Below are 22,196 nucleotides of genomic sequence, written 5' to 3'. Positions count from 1 at the left end.
TTTCTACTAAAAGACCACATTGGTGGTTCCCGTTGTGGCTCAGTGGTAATGACTCCGACTAGTATCCATGAGTTCGATCCCTGGCCTCGATCAGTGATCCCAGGTTGCCATGAGCTCTGGTGTAGGTCGCAGATGTGGCTCAGATCCCACGTTGCTGTGGCAGTGGTGTAGGTCACCAGCTGTGGCTCTGATTCAACCGCTAGCCTGGGAACTTCCATATGCTGCAGGTGAGGCCCTAAAAAGAAAAAAAAAAAGTTGTGCTTTAGAATAATATGTATTAGTTTTTCTGTCTTAAAAGTAATTTGTTTTTGAAAACACTAAAGTACAAAGAAAAAACAGCAGCCTGCCCCCATCACATTATTAATATTTGATTGAGTATTTTCATTTTTTCTTCTATTATACACATACCTTATTTATCACTTACAGAGGCTGGGTCATATTTCTCACATGACAGATTTATGTTCATCTCTCTCCCCTACTAGATTATAAATCCTGTCAAGGCGGAAGTGCTGGTGTTTTCTATCTCTGCATCCACCAGCTAGTGGCACCCAGACAGGGTTTGGCACATGTTTGATGAATGCTTTTGCTAAATCAATTGAAAAGTTCCTCAAGGCAGGAAACCATATCCTATAAAACTTCATAATTATTACAAGCACAATTACGCTGCCTTGCACATAGTAAATATTTTAATTTTTTTTTGACCATACCTATGGCACGCGGAAGTTCTTGGGCCAGGAATCGAACCTACACCACAGCCGTGACCGGAGCCACAGCAGTGACAGTGCTGGGTCCTTAACTGGCTGTCCCACCAGGGAACTCCCTTAAGATTTTTGAATTAAATAATTTAAGTTATATGTCAATCTTAAATTTTGAAGTTTTAAACTATAGATAAGTATATTTTGTTCTCTTGGCTGCACAAATTTAGGAGTAAAACCAGGAGTATGAATTACAGTAGCAAGGAAATGAAAACAGCCTTTGTCTCTTCTTTGTCCCTAGCAAATCACCAGGAATATTGAACTCCCCAAATTTCTTTTTCCCTCCTCTTTGAAGCACCAGAACACCTTCTCATTGACAACTTTATTATTATTATTATTATTTGCTTTTTAGGGCTGCACCTGCAGCATATGGAAATTCCCAGACTAGGGGTCGAATCAGAGCTGCAGCTGCCGGCCTACACCACAGACACAGCAACACCAGATGGAAGCCTCCTCTGTGACCTACCCTGTAGCTCATGACAAGGCCGGATGCTTGACCCACCGAGCACAGCCAGGGATCGAACCTGCATCCTCAAGGATACCAGTCTCGTTCATTACCACTGAGCCACAATGGGAGCTCCTCATCAACACCTTTAAAGTTCTGCTTCAACAGCCATTTGTTCTGATATTTTGTGGCTGACCTTTCCCATGGTCCGTATAGTGTATTAAAGGTGACAGCAGGGAGTTCCTGCTGTGGCTCCTCAGGTTACAAACCCAACTAGTATCCATGACTATGTGGGTTCCATCCCTGGCCTTTCTCGGTGGGTTAAGAATCTGGTGTTGCTGTGAGCTGTGGTGCAGGTCGCAGAGGTGGCTTAGATCCTGCGTTGCTGTGGCTGTGGCAGCCACAGCTTCGTTTTGATCCCTGGCCCGGGAACTTCCATATGACACAGGTGCAGCCCTAAAAAAAAAAAAAGTAATAAATAAATAAAAATAAAGATGGCGGCATAGTTTTTGTCACTTTTGCTCCTGAGGGGTGGGCTCCGTTTCTCCACTGCTCTGTACAGGGGCTGGTCCGTGACTGCTTTGCTCCACAGAAAACAGCAAATTGATGCTGTCGCAGTTCTGAGCCTGTCAGCTTCCTCTTTCTGTCTCTTGGGGGTCAGCGTCCATGCCCGGAGGGAGCCTCAGCAGCCACTCAAGGAGGCCCTTGTGGAAAAGTGCTGAGGCCCCTGCTGCCGGACCTGCTGAGCTGACAGCTCGTTGTGGGAGGAGGCCAGCTGGAGAGTCACATCCTCCCTCCCCGTCAAGCTGTCCCAGCGGATGCTACACGGAGCAAAGAACCTGGTCCCGCCTAATCCGGACCTGAGAGCAAAACTCTGAGCAAAGAAAATCTCTCTCCCTTTTGTTTCAACCTCCACACCTGCGGCATATGGAGGGTCCCAGGCCAGGTGTTGAATCGGAGCTGCAGCTGCCGGCCTCCACCCCAGCCACAGCAACTCGGGATCCTTACCCCACCGAGCGAGACCGGGGATCGAACCTGCATCCTCGAGGATACTTAAAGGGCTCTTAACGCACTGAGCCACAAGCGGAGCTCCGGGTTCTTGTTCTAAGCCACTAAATTTTGGGATAGGCTGTGACCCAGCAATGCATAGGAGAAACGACCCCCAAAGCTGGCCCTGCTTCTCCCCTAGAGGCAGAGGAGAGATCTCTTGCCCCTGGGGCAACAGCAAGAAATTTGCTCTTCCTGTTTCTACTTCCTTCTCGAGTTGTGTCAGAGAACTCAGGAGTTTACGTGGCATCTTTAAGTGTCTCGTTCCAAAGGACTCCCTCTCTTCAGCCCCTGGCGTGTGCTTCAGAGGAGAGGGGCCTCAGGCTGGGCGCTCCCATGCAGGAACCTTCCTCAGCACGTGGCCCCAGAGAGTGAGGGCAGCCTCACCACCCCTCTGGTTTAGAAGTCTGCCTTATAGCTACTTGGAGCCCAATGAGCAGTTCTCTAAATACTCGCTTTTTCTCCCCAAAGACTCATCAGGTGTCTGTGAAATTAGGACTCCACGTCCCTGCCCTAGTAGACAGGGCTGGCCCCCTCCGGTGCCCGCCCCTCAGTTCTCTTCGCATTGCTAACCCCCAGCAAGTTTCTGAAACTCCCCTTTGCTCACAGTAGAGTCTCCACATCTTTCCTTTGGTTGGTTCTCTCCTCCCTTTCGATTCCTTCTGCTTTGAATACATTGCAGTGTCTTAAATCCAGAGCTCCCTGCTGCAGCAGCAGCCCCCACGGTGTCATTTCCAAGGACTGCAGCAGGATATGCATTATCAGAGCCTCCCGGGGCTGGGGAGACTCCCCAGGGAATCATTTCGATCATTCCTCTGCCTTCAGGCGGGACTACAGCCCACCAGAGTGATAACAAATAATTTAGCCCATAAAGATAACTCAGGAAATACTTTCTGTAAGACATCTGCGAGTCTCTTGTAACCCACAATCTTCCACCCTAAATCCAAAACCTCCAAGGAAGGGACCGAAGCATTGATTAAAAACTTTGGCGGAATTCCCTGGTGGCCTAAGGGTTAAGGACTGGATAGCAGTCATCACTGCTGTGGCTTGGGTTTGATCCCTGGCCCAGGAACCTCTGCCTGCCAAGAACAAAAGGAGAAAAAAAAAAGAGCCACAGGGGCGGCTCTAAAAAGAAAACAAAAACAAAAAAACCCCAACAAAACAAACAAAAAAGAATTCAGGCAGATAGACTGAGTCCTCGGCAAACCTGGGCCTCCTACCAACACTGGCGCAGGCGCGTGCTCATTTGAACTAAGGGAGAGGCTTTAACAGTCTTGATTAAACGAGCTCCGCTAAAAGTTCTTTTAGGTAAGGAAACCAATCATTCAAATTGGGACTTTTTTTACAGGTAAGATGGTTTGCTATTGATAATTATGTCATAGCAATAGTTACAAACTGGTACTATCTCCGGAAAACTAGGAGGTATGGTTATCCTGTGTTTGGGAGATGCTGAGAACACGAGGGGAGGGAGGTGGGGGAGGCGGGATGGAGATAAGCAGGAAAAAGTGTCCTAAAATGTGTCTTCCGCATCCTTTGGAGCTTTCAGACCAATGGTTCTCACATGGAAATTGCCCAGGGAGCTTAAAAAAAAAAAAAGAAAAGAAAAAAAAAATCAACCCCTAAGCTCCAGCCTAGACCAATTGCGTCAGAAACTCTGCTTGGGCAGATGAGGCCGGGCTGTGTATTGAATGTCTCCAGGTGATTTTAATGCATGGGCCAGAATGAGACCCCTGCTCGGGACCTTGTAGGGGTACAAGCTGAGTGGTCCCTTTGGGGTCAAAAGATTCACACGTACCTGTAAAGACTGACACAATATTTAGGTTGGGTTCAGCTACAAAGAACAGAAAGCCCTAGTCATCAATAAGGGGCCTTATTTCTTCATTTAGATGAAGATCCTAAAGGCAAGGCGAGGTTGGGCTGGGTTAATTCTGTGGCTCAGTGACATCCCCCAACACCTTCTCCTGCCTCCTCCCTCTCTCAGCCTGACTTGTGGGCTTCCTTCTGGGCTAGTTCCCTGCAAAGGCACGAGATGCTTCCACAGATTCAAAATCTCAAAGGACGGTCTCATCCCTGTGTTTTTCCAAGATCTAGCAGATATTCTAGAAGCTCCCCCCAGATCTCATCTCCTGTTGCATTAGCCGGAACTGGGTCATGTGTCTGAAAACCGTCACTGCCAAAGGGAATAACGTTACCATGATTGGCTTGGGGGTCCAGAGCTTTTACCCCTGCTGGGCGAGGGGCTTCTTCCCCGAGGGAGAGACCCTGGACAGATCAGTGTTCTCGGGCAAGGAAGGAAGAGGTATCGGAGCCAGCATGTCTGCAGCACCTGATAGGCCCCAAATCGGGGACACTCGCAGCGCAGCCCGTCAAGTTGGTTTGTGGATAGAAAAACCCACCCCAATGGGGTTGCTTTGTGGATCAGATTAGATAGTGTAAGCAAAAGGGCTATACACTAAGCACTATTTTTAAATCATATGTTTTTAATTTTTATTATTATTTTTAAAATGGCTATAGATGATTTACAATGTTGTGCTAGTTTCAAGTGTACAGCAAAGTGATTTAGTTATAAATATGTATATATATTTTTTTACTTCATATTCTTTTCCCTTATAGGTTATTACGAAATATTGAATATAGTTCCCTGTGCCATACAATAGGTCTTGTTGGTGATCTATGTCGTTTTGCTTTGTTTTTGCTTTTTTTTAAGGGCCGCACCTGGGGCACATGTAGGTTCCCAGGCTAGGGGTTGAATCGGAGCTATAACCACCGGTCTACACCATAGACGCAGTAACCTATAAATATAACCTGAATATATATAAAGATGTAGATTTCGAATTTCATTTTGCAGGAGGAACAGCTCAGGCTCGGGGAAATGGAGCGCTGTATCGAGCTTCCCCCAGCAGTCCTTGTCGAAGCCCTGAAGTGCAGGCTTGTGTGCGCCGCAGGTGACCACTCTGCACGCGCTTCCCCCATCTGGTTTCCCGCCACTCAGCAAGGATCTTCCAGGAGGGGCAGGATAATGAGGTATGATGTAAATATAAAAGAGAAATTGATGGGATCTTGCTGGAGGAATACTGTTGAGGATGTGTGGGGAGAGAGTGGAGGAAGTGTGTGCCAGGGTCAAGAGACAAAGACACAGGTAAACGGGGGAAATAAAGACCTAATGGAGGAGTTCCCGTCGTGGCGCAGTGGTTGACGAATCCAACTAGGAACCATGAGGTTGCGGGTTCGGTCCTCGCCCTTACTCAGTGGGTTAATGATCCGGCGTTGCCGTGAGCTGTGGTGTAGGTTGCAGACATGGCTTGGATCCCGCGTTGCTGTGGCTGTGGTGTACGCTGGTGGCTCCAGCTCCGATTCAACCCCTAGCCTGGGAACCTCCATATGCTGCGGGAGCGGCCCAAGAAATAGCTAAAAAGACAAAAAAATAAATAAATAAAAATTTAAAAAATTAAAAAAAAAAAGACCTAAAGGAAACCCAGAGAAGATACACAGATGTTGAAAGAATGCCTAGCGTGAGGAGTTTGGGAAGTAGGACATTATTGCTTAATATCTGTGAGGTTTGCAAAGGGTTCACTGCTCATGGTGCTACATGGTACGGTTTTTTGTTTTTTTTTCCCCCCGATTCTTAGAAGCTGATCTGTCAAAACACAGATGTTGTGTTAGGCTGCTTTGCCACTTGCAGGGCCGCTTGGCACCTTATGCTGAAAGACGCCAACCACCTGGGAGTCTTTGCAGAGGAGAGGGAGGGGGAGGGTGTGCCTGAAGCTGAGATTCTTTTCTCTCCAATCATTTTGGAAATAATTAACTCAGCTCTCTGAAAATGTGTGTTTTGCTTCTCTTCCTCCTACCCCGTCCCTTCTTTAAAATCTTTGCTCCAGCCCAAGTAGTCTCTTCATGTTCCTGGCGTGGGTGTAATGATAGGTTTGAGAATTCTGAAATCCAGACCATGAAACAAAATACTCTGTGATTAAGCCACAGGGCCGGTGGGACAGCGCTGCTGAGAACACCACTGACCGAACAACCATGCATACCAATATTTACTTTCCGGTGGTACCTGGTTCGGCCGTCTCTAGATTCTAATTTACATTTGGAATAGTCAACCGGGACCAACCGTACAGAGGAAATATCCAGAGTTAAGCAACTGATGCATTTTTGGTTCATATATCCACATAAGCAAGGCTACGCTTGAGCAAAATTGCAAAAATGGTGATGTCCCTTTGGAGGCTCATCTCACTTTTCTGCTTGTCTGTTCCCTGTGGCCCTTCTCGCCTATCGATAAAATAATAAGCGTTCTCTAATTCCAGCATCCCAGAATCTTCCCCGCTGCCACACCCTCCCGCTGGTCCCTTGGTTCAAAAATTATCACAAGCACCCCACCCCCTCCCTGCAAGCCTCAGTATCTTTCAGCTCAGCATGGCTGATCCACACCGTGTCTTAGGATGCGGTGACTGACAAGAGCCAAGACACGGAAACAAATGTCTGTTGACAAATGAATGGATTAAGATGTGGCACGTATGTACAATAGGATGCTACTCAGCCTTAAAAAACAAGTAACGCCATTTGCAGCACTGTGGATGCAACTAGAGATTCTCATACGAAGTGAAAAAAGTCAGAAAGAAAAACACAATGCCATGTGGTATCATTTACATGCGGAATATAAAATACGGCACAAACGATCCTATTTACAAAATAGAAACAGGTCATGGACATGCAGAACAGACTTGTGGTTGCCAGGGAGAAGGGGGAGAAAGTGGGATGGACCAGGAGGGAGGGGTTGGTAGATATAAATTATGATATTTAGATTGGATAGGCAGGGGAGTTCCCGTTGTGGCTCAGTGGTTAACAAATCCGACTAAGAACCATGAGGTTGCAGGTTCGATCCCTGGCCTCGCTCAGTGGGTTCAGGATCTGGCAATGCTGTGAGCTTTGGTGTACGTCACAGGAGTGGCTCAGATCCTGCGTTGCTGGGGCTGTGGTGTAGGCTGGTGGCGTCAGCTCCGATTGGACCCCTAGCCTGGGAGCCTCCACATGCTGCAGGTGTGGCCCTAAAAAGTAAAAAAAAAAAAAAAAGAATGGACAAGCGAAGGAGTCCTACTCTAAAGCCCAGGGAACTATGTCCGACCACTTTGGGGAGAACATGATGAAGATAGTAAGAGAAAAAACGTGTGTATACACACATGTATACATGTGTGACTGGGTCACTATACTGCACAGTAGAAACGGACCCAACACTGTAAATCAATTATACTATAATTTTAAAAAAGATGTGGTGATTGAGTAAATCCACTTACTTTGAGGCATAAATGACTGAAGATATTTACCTTTTTTAAAAATTTTATTTTATTTTTTGTCTTTTCTAGGTCCACAGCCACAGCAACACCAGATCAAGCCATGTCTGCGACCTACACCACAGCTCATGGCAACGCATGATCCTTACTTAACCCACTGAGCGAGGCCAGGAATCGAACCTGCAACCTCATGGTTCCTAGTCGGATTTGTTAACCACTGAGCCACGACGGGAACTCCGATATTTACCTTTTAAATGAAATGCTTTAGATCCAGATGGATCTGTAATTGGTAGAACTCTAGGCACTGACAAAGAGAAGTAAAGTGAAGACTTATTGGAGTTCCCGTCGTGGCTCAGCAGTTAACGAACCTGACTGGTGTCCATGAGGACACAGGTTCGATCTCTGCCCCGGATCAGCAGGTTAAGGATCCGGCGTTGCCGTGAGCTGTGGTCTAGGTTGCAGATGCAGCTCGGATCCTGCATGGCTGTGGCTGTGACGTGGGCCAGTGGCTACAGCTCCAATTGGACCCATAGGCCAGGAACCTCCACATGCCGAGGGTGCAGCCCTAGAAAAGACAAAAATAAAAGAAGATCTCAGGCAGTGAGAAAGACGAGAGCGGTGAGGGAAATCCCGGCACGTCTTTCTTCTCAGCCACTTTGGCCTCAACAAACTATGCTCCTTAGCATCGGCGCAGAGCCCAGCTCCTCATCTGGGAGGGAAGCAGAGAGGAAAGCAAGGCGATGCCATTCTTCTACCCGCAGGCCATGCCGCCCCTTTGCCCTGCATCTTGCCTCCGACCTCCCTCCTTTTATGTCAGCGTCGTGGTTGTCTCTGGGCTCTGTCCTTAGTCAATCCAGCGGGGCTTATAATTGCACAAACTCTGATAAAGGAAACACAAATCCTAGAATGCCTTTTCCTAAAAGCAGTTCTTCTAAGATGCCAGGCTGCACCAGTATGTTCACGAGGATCCAGTTTGTAGGGAGAGTTTTTTGGTTTGGGTTTGCTTTTTTCCTTTTTATGGCTGCACCTGCAGCATATGGAAGCTCCCAGGCAAGGGGTGGAATTGGAGCTGCAGTTCCACGATTCCTACACCACAGCCACAGCAATGCCAGACGCAGCTCACGGCAATACAGGAGCCTTAATCCACTGAACAAGGTCAGGGATTGAACGTGCATCCTCACGGGTACTAGTCAGGTTCTCTTTTTTTTTTTTTTTTTTTTTTTTGTCTTTTTGCTGTTTCTTGGGCTGCTCCCGCGGCATATGGAGGTTCCCAGGCTAGGGGTCCAATCGGAGCTGTAGCCACCGGCCTACACCAGAGCCACAGCAATGCAGGATCCGAGCCACGTCTGCAACCTACACCACAGCTCATGGCAATGCTGGATCCTTAACCCACTGAGCAAGGGCAGGGACCGAACCCGCAACCTCATGGTTCCTAGTCGGATTCGTTAACTACTGCGCCACGATGGGAACTCCCTAGTCAGGTTCTTAATCTAACGGGAACTCCATATAGGGAGAGTTTTCCGATAAGAAAAGCCAGACACGATTTGTAAAAAGTAATAATGATAATGGTATATCCATGGGCTCTACTTCTTTGGTCCCAGGGAATGGTGAGAAGGCTCCACAAGAAGGTATAGATTCTTTAATTAAGCCTGATGAGCTTCCCATGTTAAATGTCAAAAGCAGTTAAGGAATCATAACCCTGAACAAAACAGAACTACAAGTTTCTGCTACAGACTGGCCTTCTCACAATCTATGCACGTAGACACCCTGGATCTTGGTTTTCCCACAAAAATAAACCTTGGTGCCGGATTGTCTGTAACAGCAAAAGATGGGAGAAAAGATCTGATGTCTGTCAACAGAGGAAATTGTTAAATAAACTGTGGTATGTCTATACACTGAAGTATTAGGCAGCTGTCAAAAAGGACAAAGAAGCTATTTTCTTTTTTTTTTTTTTTTTTTTTGTTGTTGTTGTTGTTGTTGTCTTTTTGCCATTTCTTGGGCCGCTCCCGCGGCATATGGAGGTTCCCAGGCTAGGGGTCGAATCGGAGCTGTAGCCACCGGCCTACACCAGAGCCACAGCAACGTGGGATCCGAGCCGTGTCTGCAACCTACACCACAGCTCACGGCAACGCCGGATCGTTAACCCACTGAGCAAGGGCAGGGATCGAACCCGCAACCTCATGGTTCCTAGTCGGATTCGTTAACCACTGCGCCACGACGGGAACTCCCCAAAGAAGCTATTTTCTGGCACAGGAATAACTCACCTAGAGATTGAACACATAAAGTAAGAAGGGGCCGCACAGGAAGGCACTTATTCCCATTTGCATAAATAAGTAATAACTAGATGGTTACTCGTACAGAGAAAGTGGGTAGGGGCTGAAATAAGTTGGAACAGGAGTGGCAGCCAGACTTGTCACCATTTGTCAGTGTTTGGATTTTTGAGCCATGAAGGTGGATTACCTATTCAAAGCTTTCGTGATTAGGATGCCAAGTATTTTCGAAGTGAAGTGAATTGAACTTAGACAATGTTCTCCGTGGGATGGAGGAGGAAACAGAGCTTCCATGCGATCTGGCTAAGAGCCACCTCGGCCACTCTTTGATCTTGGGCAAGCTGCTTCCCTTCTCTAACCTGTTCTGTGAAAAGGGTATTAATTCGTAATTAATTCATAATGGAATTGAAATGATGACTGTGGCATGAAAGTCAGCTGTTACCATATGGCTGGTCAGTGGCTGAGATACTAGAACCCAGGCCTTCTGACTCCTAGTCCAGTGCGTATTTCACCAGAAATTATATAGGGAAGTGGCTGTTCTTTGCGGTTCAAATACTTAGAGGTTTCCTGGAAGGAAGGCCCCCTCTAAGAGAACTTCTATGAACAACTCAGTATGAATAAAAGAGAAGCGTCTGATGTGAATAGATTTTCCCTCTAAAAGTTGCTCTATCTTCTGCTCACTGTAACACGTTAAAACTTAGCATTAATGGGAGTTCCCGCTATGGCTTGGATTGCCGTGGAGGTGCAGGTTTGCTCCCCGGCCCGGTGCAGTGGGTTAAAGGATCTGGCATTGCCGGAAAATGTGGCGGGCTCTGTGCCTGTTTTGATGAGTAGAACAGAGCGGAAGTGACCCTGTACTAGCTTGCTGACTTTGGACTTAGAGGACTGGCAGCTTCTTGCCTCTTCTCTTGGGACACATGCCTGGAGCACTGAGCTGCCACGTACCAATTCTGTCTGCCCTGCTGGAGTGCCCACGAGGAGGGGCCTTGTGCCCACACAGAGAGGCAAAGGGCCTAGCTTTCCAGTTGTTGTCACCAAGGACTCCAGCATGTGAATGAGGCTATCTTTTTCTTTTTTTTTTCTTTCTTTCTTTTTTTTTTTTTTTTTGTCTTTTTGTCTTTTTGCTATTTCTCAGGCCACTCCTGCGGCATATGGAGGTTCCCAGGCTAGGGGTCCAATCGGAGCTGTAGCCACCGGCCTACGCCAGAGCCACAGCAATGCGGGATCCGAGCCGCATCTGCAACCTACACCACAGCTCACGGCAACACCAGATCCTTAACCCACTGAGCAAGGCCAGGGATCGAACCACAACTTCATGGTTCTTCATAGGATTCGTTAACCACTGTGCCATGACGGGAACTCCCTGAATGAGGCTATCTTTGTCCCCACCAGCCCAGTCCAGGGACCAGCTGGATATCCCTGAGTAACTTAGTCGTTGCGCCACAAAGCATAAGAATCGCCCAGTCAAATTTTGCTCAAATTCCTGCCCCACCCGCAGTGAGCACAGTAAAATGATAACTGTTCTGAACACCAAGTTTGGGGGTGGTTTGTTACACAGCATCAGACTGATGGTCAACACACATACACACATTAAAAATTAAATGCAAGGAGTTCCTGGAGTTCCCATCGTGGCTCAGTGGTTAACGAATCCGACTAGGAACCATGAGGTTGCGGGTTTGATCCCTGGCCCTGCTCAGTGGGTTAAGGACCCGGTGTTGCCGTGAGCTGTGGTGTAGGTCACAGATGCGGCTTGGATCCTGCATTGCTGTGGCTCTGATGTAGGCTGGAGGCTACAGCTCCGATTAGACCCCTAGCCTGGGAACCTCCATATGCCATGGGTGCAGCCCCAAAAAGACAAAAAAAAAAAAAAAAAAAGAAATGAAAGACGCTGAAACATCTGCATCCTAAAATGTTACAGCATGATCAAACTAAAGTATGAAATTATGAAGAGCCTGATTCCCAGTGTGATGAAATTGTTTCAGGGTTGGAAATCCAAGACAGCATTATAAAGGCAGACTGGGTCTTTTTAGTAAGTAAACCGTACTGATAGTTGGCAAAACACTTTCAGAGTCTGAGTAGTTCTGTTAGTCTTCATCTGGTACCAATTTTGTTGACAAAACTCTTGAGAAGCAAAAAACTGTCACAACACTTAATTTAAAAAACATGTGACACGTAGACCCGGCCACGTCTCGACGGAATGTGATTTGGGGCCACTTTTCAGAGTTTCCGTGTCATCCTTTCCTCTAGTAACACACATTTCACCAAGTGGCTAAAATATTAATCATCCTTTTTTGAGAAGCCAATGATTTTTTTTTTTTTCCTTTTAGGGTCTCACCTGCGGCCTGTGGAGGCTCCTAGGCTAGGCCTACACCACAGCCACAGCCACATCGGATCCAAGCCGCATCTGGGACCGACACTGCAGCTGGATCCTTAACCCACTGAGAGGCCAGGCATCAAACCTGAATCCTCACGGACCCTAGTCAGGTTCTTAACCCGCTGAGCCACAGTGGGAACTCCAGCCACTGATTTTCTGAAGCTAATTCCTTCATTACCTCTTTGCACAACTTGCACCGAAGCTGGAAGAGGCCAGCAGGGATCTCCGCTCGAGTCTTTGCAGGGAGTGTGGCCCTGCCAGTATGTTGACTTCTGGCTTCCAGCCTCCGGAGCTGTGAGAGAGTTTATTTCCATTCAGACATCCAGCTTGTGGTACTTCGTAATGACAGCTCTAGGAAGCCAATACACATGCACTCATGGAATGATTTGATTGAACAAATGATAGGTAGCTAGATAGACGTCCGTAGAGACGTATCTGCAGGAGGAGGCATGCGCAGAAGTGGTGCATTACATAAGAGCCTGTAGCAAAACGTCAGTTGTGGTTATTTTTAGTGGTATGAGGACGAGTGACTTTTCTTTCTTTCTTCTTCTTAGGATTCTCGATAACCAGCAGTTAATATTTTAATAATCAGAACTAGGAGTTTCCACTGTGGCTCAGCTGGTTAAGGACCTGACATAGTCTCTGTGAGGATGCAGGTCTGATCCCTGGCTTAGCTCAGGGGGTTGAGGATCCAAAGGATCCCATGTTGCCACAAGTGGAGGCACAAGCTGTGGCGAAGGTCCAGACGTGGCTCAGATCCGGGGTCGCCGTGGCTGTGGCAGAGCCTGCAGCTGCAGCTCTGTTTCAACCCCTAGCCTGGAACGTCCATATGTGGCAGGTGTGGCGGCAAAAAGAAAAAGAAAAAATCAGAACACAATTAACTGTTCATCTAATGGATGCTTCTGGCCCATTAACACCCAAAGCTGTAAACAAGATCGACTTAAATCCCACTTTCAAGGTACTTACATTGCTTATACGGGTGTTTAGCCAGTATGGCCCACGAAAAGTCTTTGTCTTTCTAAGCAAAGCCGTGGTTGGCTTTGAGTGTTTTACTTCTTTGCTTAGTTTTCTATTGAAAGATAATCCTTTCCACGTTCCAACACTTTGCATCGGCCCCTGTTCTGGAGAGTTTTCAATATTCCTCAGTTCTTCTTTCTAACGTGTTGAGATACAAAATAAGCTCGGGGGTCTAGACTTCTTCAGGATAAAGGAAAGCCTCGCAATAATGACAGTGCCCAGCCTTGCTCTGTGCTGGACACTATTCTAAGTGCTTTACACACGCTGACCTGGGCTAGAACCCTCTTCATCTCCAAAATGGCCAGTTTGGATGATTAGTTATGCAGTGACCCTGCCACATTTTACAAATGAGGAGACCAAAGCCTAAAGACATTAGGTAACCTGCGCAGGCTCACACAAGGAAGTGAGGGGCAGAGCTGGGATGGAACCCAAGCTCTGGAATCGATGCTCTTCTGAACACCATACAGTACTGTTTGCCATGCATCTGGCAGAAGGTTACGGAAGCGTGGAGATGCTGCAAGTGAAATGCACCCTTTTTTCCTAAGTTACTACTGACTAGGTTCTTTAGGTGTCATTTTAAATCTATTTTCTACCCTGTACATAAGCACGAGAGAGAGTGAAATGGACTTAAGGAGCGTCCCCCAAGTCCTGGGAAATTGTCTGCAATTGTTCTTAGATAAGAGCACAGCCGTTAGGCGAGGACACGGTCGGAAGATCAAAAGCCTGCAGGGACCCGCGGACGCAGAGCACAGACCGAACCGATCCCTGGCCTGAAGTATTTCTCTGCCTCCTTTTGCCCTTAGGACCCAGTCTAACAGTCTCACCCATCCAAGACGGTGGCCACCGGGCCTTACAGGTTTTCTTTCTGCTTCCGGAATGTTTCACCCTTTCTGCCACTGTGGGCTTTTCTCTGCACACGCTGTTCCTCCTGCCTGGAGAGCCCTCCCTTCCCCAGCATCTTTGCCAAGACATCCAAGGTTGAATCCCGCTTTGCAGAGAGGGGGCACCCTGTTCCCACCCCAGCCCCCACCGCCAGGACCCTCTGTGAGGGCAAGACCCTCGGTGACACACACCAAGGGCTTGCTTGGCTGGCTTCTGTGACACTCATGGCTCCCGTCCAAGCTCTGTTTTCTCATTACTCTGGAGGCCCTTATCCAGCTTGCTCAATGCTGCATCCTCAGCGTCAGCACACAGGGAATCATCTGGAAATATTTGTAGACTGAATTGCTGACTGCCACCCAGACTGGAGGAAACAGAAGACTCCCCTCCACACACGCATAAGCTTCGGGCTCGAAAAGTTTACAACGAATGGAAGCAATAAACAAGGATACATCAATCATGATATTGCAAAATTAGCGGAATGGGGTTAAGGCCTGGTGGAGACTGCACACTCTTTAGCCGCCTCAAAAGACGACGGTTAAATTTATCAAATAGGAGTTTGAGATGTCTTGCCGTTTTAAATTAATTAGCTCTTGTACATTCTAATTTGCACAGAAGAATTTACGTTTTCACAGCTCACCTTATACAGAAAGATCCAGCATCCATCTGACACTAAGATATGTTCCACAGCTTAAGACATACGCAGAGCTGGGACCAATAAATGATTATGTTTCATGAGGGGCTAATTGTTTATCCCTTCTGGAGCTATTCGTCTTGACATATATAAACATCGATTATAGCTGTTTATAAAGGGAGACATAAGTAAAAAGCAAGAAAATGGATTTTTTAAAATGACACTTCTGAATTCTTTTATTCGTTTATGTAACTCAGAGATCAGCGGCCTGGGCTCTTCCCGTTATTCCAGAGTTGCAGGGAGCACTCTTTCAGGTGATAGGTACATAAAATTCATCAGCTGCATAGAGTATCGGCTGGTGATGGGTTGATAGATGCGATGGGAGAAGTTAAACAGGACGAGGACTGGGAGACAAGGGGACATTGCAGTGCTAACTAGACGGCACAAAAAAGCGTCACGAAGATGGCTTGTGAGGAATGACACGAAGCTGGTGAAAGAGGCATGGAGGTGGGACAGAGGGTGCAAGCTTTCCAGCGAGAGCAAACGCCCTGAGGCGGAAGCTCGCCTGGGGACTTTGGGAACGGCACACAGGCTAACCTGGCGGAAGCAGAGCCAGCAAAGAGAGGAGACGCAGGAGATGGAGGCCGAGGAAGCTGGCGTAGGAAACAAAAGCAGGGAGCCTTGCAGGGCTGTCGCACGGTCTTGGCTTTTATCCCCATGAGATGGGAAGTCACCACAGCGCGTGACAAGAGGTGCGACATGGGCTGACTGCTGGCTGAGTAGAGACTGCAGGGTCAAGGGCGAAAGCACAGTGAATACTCTGGAGACTTCTGCAGAAAAGCAGGCAGGAGGTGATGGTGGCCTGGACCGGGGAGGTGGCCGTGGGTGATGAGAAATGGCCGATTACTAATATTCCAGAGATGAAGTCACTTGTCTGCTTACTTCCTTTTTTTTTTTTTTAATTTATGACTGCACCCGTGGCATATGGAAGTTCCCGGGCCAAGGACTGAATCTGCGACACAGCTGTGACCAATGTCACAGCCACAGCAATCCCAGGTCTTTTAACCCACTGCACCGGCGGGGGGACTGAACCTGGACCTCCTCCGTGGCCTGAACGGTGGCAGTCAGGTTCTTACCCCACTGTGCCGTGGCGGGAACTCCTGATTACTTCCTCGTACACGTCGATACGCAAAAGCCACATTTCCTTCCAGAAAGCTGGTGTCAATTAATGCTTCCCAGAGACAGTTAAGGCGGAGGCCATATCTCCACACCTTCACCAACGATGAATTCATGTATTACTTAAAATCTTATTTTATTTTATTTTTAGGGCCACACCTGCAGCATATGGAGTTTCCCAGGCGAGGGGTCGAATTGGAACTGCAGCTTCCAGCCTACACCAGAACCACAGCAACGCGGGGATCCAAGCCACATCTGCAACCTACACCCCAGCTCATGGCAACGCCGGATCCTTAACCCACTGAGCGAGGCCAGGGATCGAACCGGCAACCTCATGCTTCCTAGTCGGATTTGTTTCCACTGCACCACGACAGGAACTCTTATTGCTTAAAATTTTAGAAGCAAAAGTTAATTCATGTTTTTTCTCTTCGGAGGGAATCGGTCATTTCCTGAAATGACCAAACTGCAAGTATTGCCTTGGATTTGGAGCGTTTCCTAAAAGGCAGGAGTTGTGAGCACCAAGCTGTTACGATACTTGTCCTGCTGCTGGGATGAGTATCACAGCAAAAGCGCTCTCGCCGCGATGGCTAAAGAGCCCGGCTCCCCTTGCATGGCATGCAGACCCATCTCTGGTCTCTGAAACCCCATTAGATAAGTGACAAGGTCAAGTCACAGAGCCGAGGTGGCTCCCATCTGGACCGTCCACTCTGCCCTCCTACCGGGAACGGGCTCTAACTGCTGGTGGACTTGCTGTCATGGTTGACACCGAGGAACAGGTATTTGTTTTACTTACGATGAAATAACTCAGAGTGCTTTTCTGAGGCTCAGTATCTCAAGGACCTGTTGAAGTGTCTGCATTGCCATCTGCACGGGGGACCAGCGCTGGCCCTCAGCCCTCAACTTCTCTGCCTGCCTCACCATCCCCTCTGGGGCGTGTACACTGCAATGTCACTTCTTACTTCGGTCTGCAGAGATGATTGCACATCTGGGGAAAGGCATCCAAAATGCCACCGAGAAAACAAGAAAAGAGAGAGGTGATTTCTGAGGCGCTTCTGTTAATTTAAGTCTTGATTCTGGTTTGCTTCCTCTTTGGCTTCTTATTTTATGTATTTATTCCTCGAGGTTGGAGTAATTGCATCTCTGATCTCTCGACTTTGAGTGACCAGCGTTGGCTCCATAATGCTGTTGTAACGCCTCAAAGGTTTCTTTCCTTCCAGCACACTGGGTTTCCTGGGATTGTTTGTCCTTATTGTCACTGATTGCTTCTCTGTCTCTGCCCCTTTTCTTTTTCTCTTTTTACGGCCGCACTTGCAGGATACGGAAGTTCCTGGTTTAGGGGTCGAATCTGAGCTGCAGCTGAAGTCTATGCCACAGCCACACCAGCACTGGATCCGAGTCACTTCTAGGAACTGTGCCACAACTCGCGGCATCACCGAATCCCCTACTCACTGAGCGAGGCCAGGGATTGAGCCCACGTCCTCATGGAGACAACTTCGTGCTCAACTTACGGAGCCACAGCGGGAACCCCTGTCCTTGCCCCTTTCAGTTTTTCTACCATTTGCACACAGGTGTATTCTTGCACCTGGAGCTGTTTGCTGAGCCATCTCCATCTGCAAGCAATTCGGAAAGAGGCTGTTCCTGCAGAACCGTCACTTTCTCTTTCTCTGTGTGTGCTGGCATCTCTGTGACAGTTTGGGCTACGAACCAATTTCCTGATGTTTGGCAGAACACCGGGATTGCTGAGGCACCCATCACACCCCCACACAGGAGGAGATCTTCTGGAATTGTGATTAAATGGCCCAGAACTTCCTCCCCTTTGCCACTCTCGCCTGGCTCACCTGCTGCCCCGTGGTGGGAATTTTGGGTTTTACATGAGACAGAATTACTTTCGGGGTTAGCAATGTAACTGTGGTAGTTACCCTTTTTAAGAAGGGGTGTCTTATTTTGGTCATGACAAGAAGCGAGGGGACTTCCATGAAAAAAATAGCAGCGAAAGAGGAGCCGGTGAGGTTTAGAATACACAGCCACCTAAACTTCCTTTTCCATTGAGAAGCAGTTCACATAAGACCATCAAATCGCCAGGTCCTCTTAGACCTGGGAGCCTGATCACCAATCAGTCCTCCTTATCCGGTGGTTGGAGTTTATCTTCGCTCTTGGCTTCTGTGGGGGTGGTTGTCAAGGAAACCGGGTGGCCCCCCTCTTCCGGAAGGTCTTTCTGTGGGTTCCGACTCTGGAAGCACAGGTGTGCAGTGGGGGCGTCTGTCTCCTGCTTGTTAGAGTTTTATCTTGATTCATGTGCACAATCACGATGACTCAGGGAATTTGTTTACACCTTGCGATGAGGCAGAAAAAACGATCCCCTCCTTTCCACCACCAGCTGGCTTTTCACCGAGGTGTCACCCAGCAGTTACTCACTCGCCGCATGTGAAATTCACCGCCCCGAGACTTTCCTGTGTGGATTTAGAATGAGGTCCTGATAAAAATATGAGTCATGAAAACTACCCAGATTGTTTGAGTCAAAAAAACAAAAAACAAACAAAAAACAGAAAAACCTACCCGGATTTTCGATTCTGCAAAGAGGAGAATTGTGGTCTAAATTTTAATCATCGCCTCCATTTCCCCGGAGAGGGAGATTCGACTCACGGCTTGAGACAGGCCCCACCCCCTCGGTGTGAATCTTTGGATGCTGCTTTCGGCACAGCTTTTAGATTTTTCCTTTGCTTAAGTCATTGTATTCGAATGTGAGGGGTTTTTAACAGATAATTCTCTGTTTAGTTCAGGGAAAATCCACAATACTCTATTATTTGGCTCTGTTCTTAGCTTCACTATTCCCTAAAGTCATCTTTTAAATGAAATGAGGAACTTGGAAAAATACTTTTGTCTCCAGTACGGTAAGAAATGAGAAGATTGTCTTTCCCAGCTGTCTGAGTCCATCTGAGCTACTATCACAAAACAGCTTAGAAACAACAGAAAGGTCTTCCTCACAGTTCCGGAGGCTGGAGGTCCACGATCAGGGTGCCGACAGGGGTGGGTGACGAGTCTTCTCCCTGTGTCCTCGAGTGGCGGAAGGGATGAGGGAGCCCATTCAAGAGGCCCCACCCTCTTGACTTTCGCACCAGCTAAAGGCCCCACCTTCAAATACCATCAACCTTTTGGGGGGAGTGACGATTTCAAAATATGAATTGGGAGGGGGCAGAAACGTTCAGACCATAGCACGAGCTCAGCAACTTTGTACGAATACCTGTGAGCTATGAAGTTCAAGCCCAGATTAGATAGCTAATGCTCATTCATTCATTCATTCCCCCCCCCCCGCGCGCCCCCAATCTATCCATCCAGCATTTACTTCGAGGAAACCTGTAACTTGAAGGAGAGGCCACGTGGCATAGCAGGTTGATGGCTTATCTGCGGCAAGGCTGAGCGTAGGTGTGCTGCAGCCAGATGATGATGGGTCTTATATACAATAACAAAGGGCTTGGGGTTTTTTCTTGGACCAAAGAGAAGCCACTGGGAAATTGCAATCAGGGGAACAAGGTGCCGACAGCCACACGGAGGCTGACGTGGGGTCGAAGAGTGGCAGCAGGGGAGCACGGAGGCGTGTGCTGTGTGGTCCAGGCGAGCCTGACCTGAGCCGCGACAGTCGGGGTGCAGACGGGAGAAACATGCTTTAGAGATGTTTATGTGGTAGAATCATAAAGACCTGGTTGATTACGCCAGAGGCACCAGCGGGTGGAGTTGACTTTGACTGCCCAGCAGGAGAGGACAGGTTTAGAAGGTAAGGAGGTGAGATTGTTGGTTTACGAGATGCCGAGTGTGGACTGTCTGACGGGAAGCGCAGGGGACCTCGGCAAAAGCCACGCCTGGGGTTCAGGACACCGGAAAAGCATCCTCCCGCCAACCAACGTCCTCGCTTTTGTTTCTGGGTCTTTAGACTCATCTTCGCAGGCCCACCGTGAGGATAGGAACAGGTCTTCTCCGGGCCTCAGCTCTGGTCTCTGTTCTGTGAAATTCTCTCTTCATGCTGCCCCCAGAGTGACCCAAATGAAAGGCTAATCCACCATTTCCTGATGGAGTCCTGAAATATTTCCGTGTCACTTCCTGATAAACTCCTTTCAGGGGCTTCCTCCATCCTGTGATCAAGTTCAAGCTATTTGGCATAGCCCGAAAGCCCTCTCCAAGGGGCCCTTGCCCAGCTCACACATCGGCTCCAGCCCTACCCACGCCTTGGCCGTTCCCAGACCTCCCCCTATGCTGTCTCAAGCTCCTTCTGTTACCTCTTGCTGGTAGGGTTGAAGAAGCAGAAGCAAATGGACTAATTAATAAGGCAAGGACCTAAGGATGCAGAAAGCGAGCAATCAAAGACATAGGAAGGGGAGTTCCTGTCATGGCTCAGTGGTTAACAAACCCAACTAGGAACCATGAGGTTGCGGGTTCGATCCCTGCCCTTGCTCAGTGGGTTAAGGATCCGGCGTTGCCATGAGCTGTGGTGTAGGTCGCAGACGTGGCTTGGATCCCGCATTGCTGTGGCTGTGGTGTAGGCCGGCGGCTACAGCTCTGATGCAACCCCTTGCCTGGGAACCTCCATATGCTGCGGGAGCCGCCCTAGAAAAAAGGAAAAAAAAAAAAAGAAAAAAGACACAGGAAGGCAGGCGCAGAGAGTCTCTGCTGGGTGTTAGCAAAGGCGTTCGCATCGTGGATAAACACGTGGGTGACAGAAAGGGCAGGGAGTCGAGCGCGGGGGATCCCGGGATCTGGGCTGTTTTCTGCCAAACACAGGAGCCCTGTCACGGGTGGTTTTGGCTCAGGGACTTCCCAACGACCTGACAGAGACCTTCTCAGAACTCTGCTGCAGTCAGAGGCCCTCCCTCCTCAGCCCGTCCTTCCCCTTCTCCTCTCCCAGGTGTCTCGCCAGCACCACACATGGCTCAAAGGCTCCCCCCATGACTTGTTCCCTCCCTGTTTATCTTCAAAGGCTTGTCCCTCAATAAACCTCTTATACATGAAAGCCCATCTCTGTGTCTGAGGCTTCACTGACCCCAAAGGATAAAATATTTGGGGTTTTTTTTTGCATTTGTAAGATTTTTATTTTTTCTGTTATAGTTGATTCACAATGTTCTGTCAATTTCTGCTGTACAGCAAAGTGACCCGATCATTTCTCTCACGTTTTCCTCCGTCAGGTTCCATCACAAGTGACTAGATACAGTTCCCTGTGCTATACGGCAGGACCTCTTTGCTTTTCCACTCCAAACGCAATAGTATAAAACATTTAAGCTACACGGATGCAGGACAAAAAGACCAAGGGACTTGATTTGATGTTTCCCTGCGGTGGAAGAATAGACGCCAGGCACAGGAATTGCAAGGCTAGGTGCGGAGGGGACGAGAGTAGGACATGAGAACTGATCAGGGAGGGAGGGGGTTAGGGTTCCAGACTACAGAGGGTGTCAAGGGGAATCGGTGGCTGAAGAGAAGCAGAAGTGAAGGTCTATGATAAGGGACAGGAACTACACGGCCAGAATGGTTTGGGAGTTCCCTGGTGGCTCAGTAGGTTAAAGATCTAGTGTTGTCACTGCGGTGGCTCGGGCTGCGGTTGTGGCTCAGGTTCAGTCCCTGGCCTGGGAATTTCCTCATGCAGTGGGCATGGACAAAAAATTAAAAATTGAAAAAACAAGCAAAGGATCTATATTAGGATCTTTATTTAAAAAAAAAAAAAAAGTTTACTGAGTTTACTCAGAGCAGCCATGACAACAGCTAGAAGACAGCAAGTCTCAGCTTTCTGCAGTTGGGATGGCCAAGGATACATGGAAATAGAATTCAGGGGCGGGGAGGGATCTAGGGAACGTTTTGAAATGAGCCACCCCCTGGAAGGTGCCCCCATTTGCCAGGTCCCTTTCCCTCTTCTTTCAGCCTTTCAGCCAGTTTGAACCCTGAGGGCCCTAAGGCTATAGGCTTGGGGCGCAGAAAGACAGAGTCCCCAGAAACACGGATCCACCGTCCTCACCCTGACCCTGAGCTTGTTTTATGCGACGGAGCTCTGCGTTATTTAAGCCACTTATTTGGGTGTTTTGTTTTGGTTTTTGTCTTTTTAGGGCCACACCCTCAGCGCATGGAGGCTCCCAGGCTAGGGGTCGAATCAGAGCAGTGATATTCCCGAGACGACTTACAAATCAAACTCCCCAGATGGGCCCATCTTCCAGAGATCTTGCTGCTTCTGGAGCCTGTGGCCGCCTGCACATTCGGCCCTCAGGTCTTATCACTTCCTGCGGGGGCTCCGCTCCCTGATCAGCCCACCCGCTCCAGCTGCCTGCAGGCGTTTA

The 22,196-nt window shown here is 48.4% G+C and overlaps 1 long non-coding RNA gene across 1 annotated transcript; it reads right to left on the bottom strand.

Annotated features, from left to right (window-relative positions):
- Positions 1 to 14,917: 14,917 nt before the first annotated feature.
- LOC146401104 (uncharacterized) lies at positions 14,918 to 20,363 on the bottom strand. The gene is made up of 2 exons (XR_014813505.1): positions 18,442 to 20,363; positions 14,918 to 18,335 (listed from the first exon to the last, which is right to left on the bottom strand). It is a non-coding gene; the product is annotated as an uncharacterized LOC146401104 (long non-coding RNA).
- Between the last annotated feature and the right edge of the window lie 1,833 nt (positions 20,364 to 22,196).

Source organism: Sus scrofa, chromosome 8 (genome assembly GCF_054392235.1).
Source record: "Sus scrofa isolate SSC_HxYL_T2T_F1_AM1 chromosome 8, Sscrofa_HxYL_maternal_Yorkshire_Landrace_v2.0, whole genome shotgun sequence".
Classification (NCBI taxonomy): Eukaryota; Metazoa; Chordata; class Mammalia; order Artiodactyla; family Suidae; genus Sus; species Sus scrofa.
This window is presented reverse-complemented; position numbering and strand designations above follow the sequence as displayed.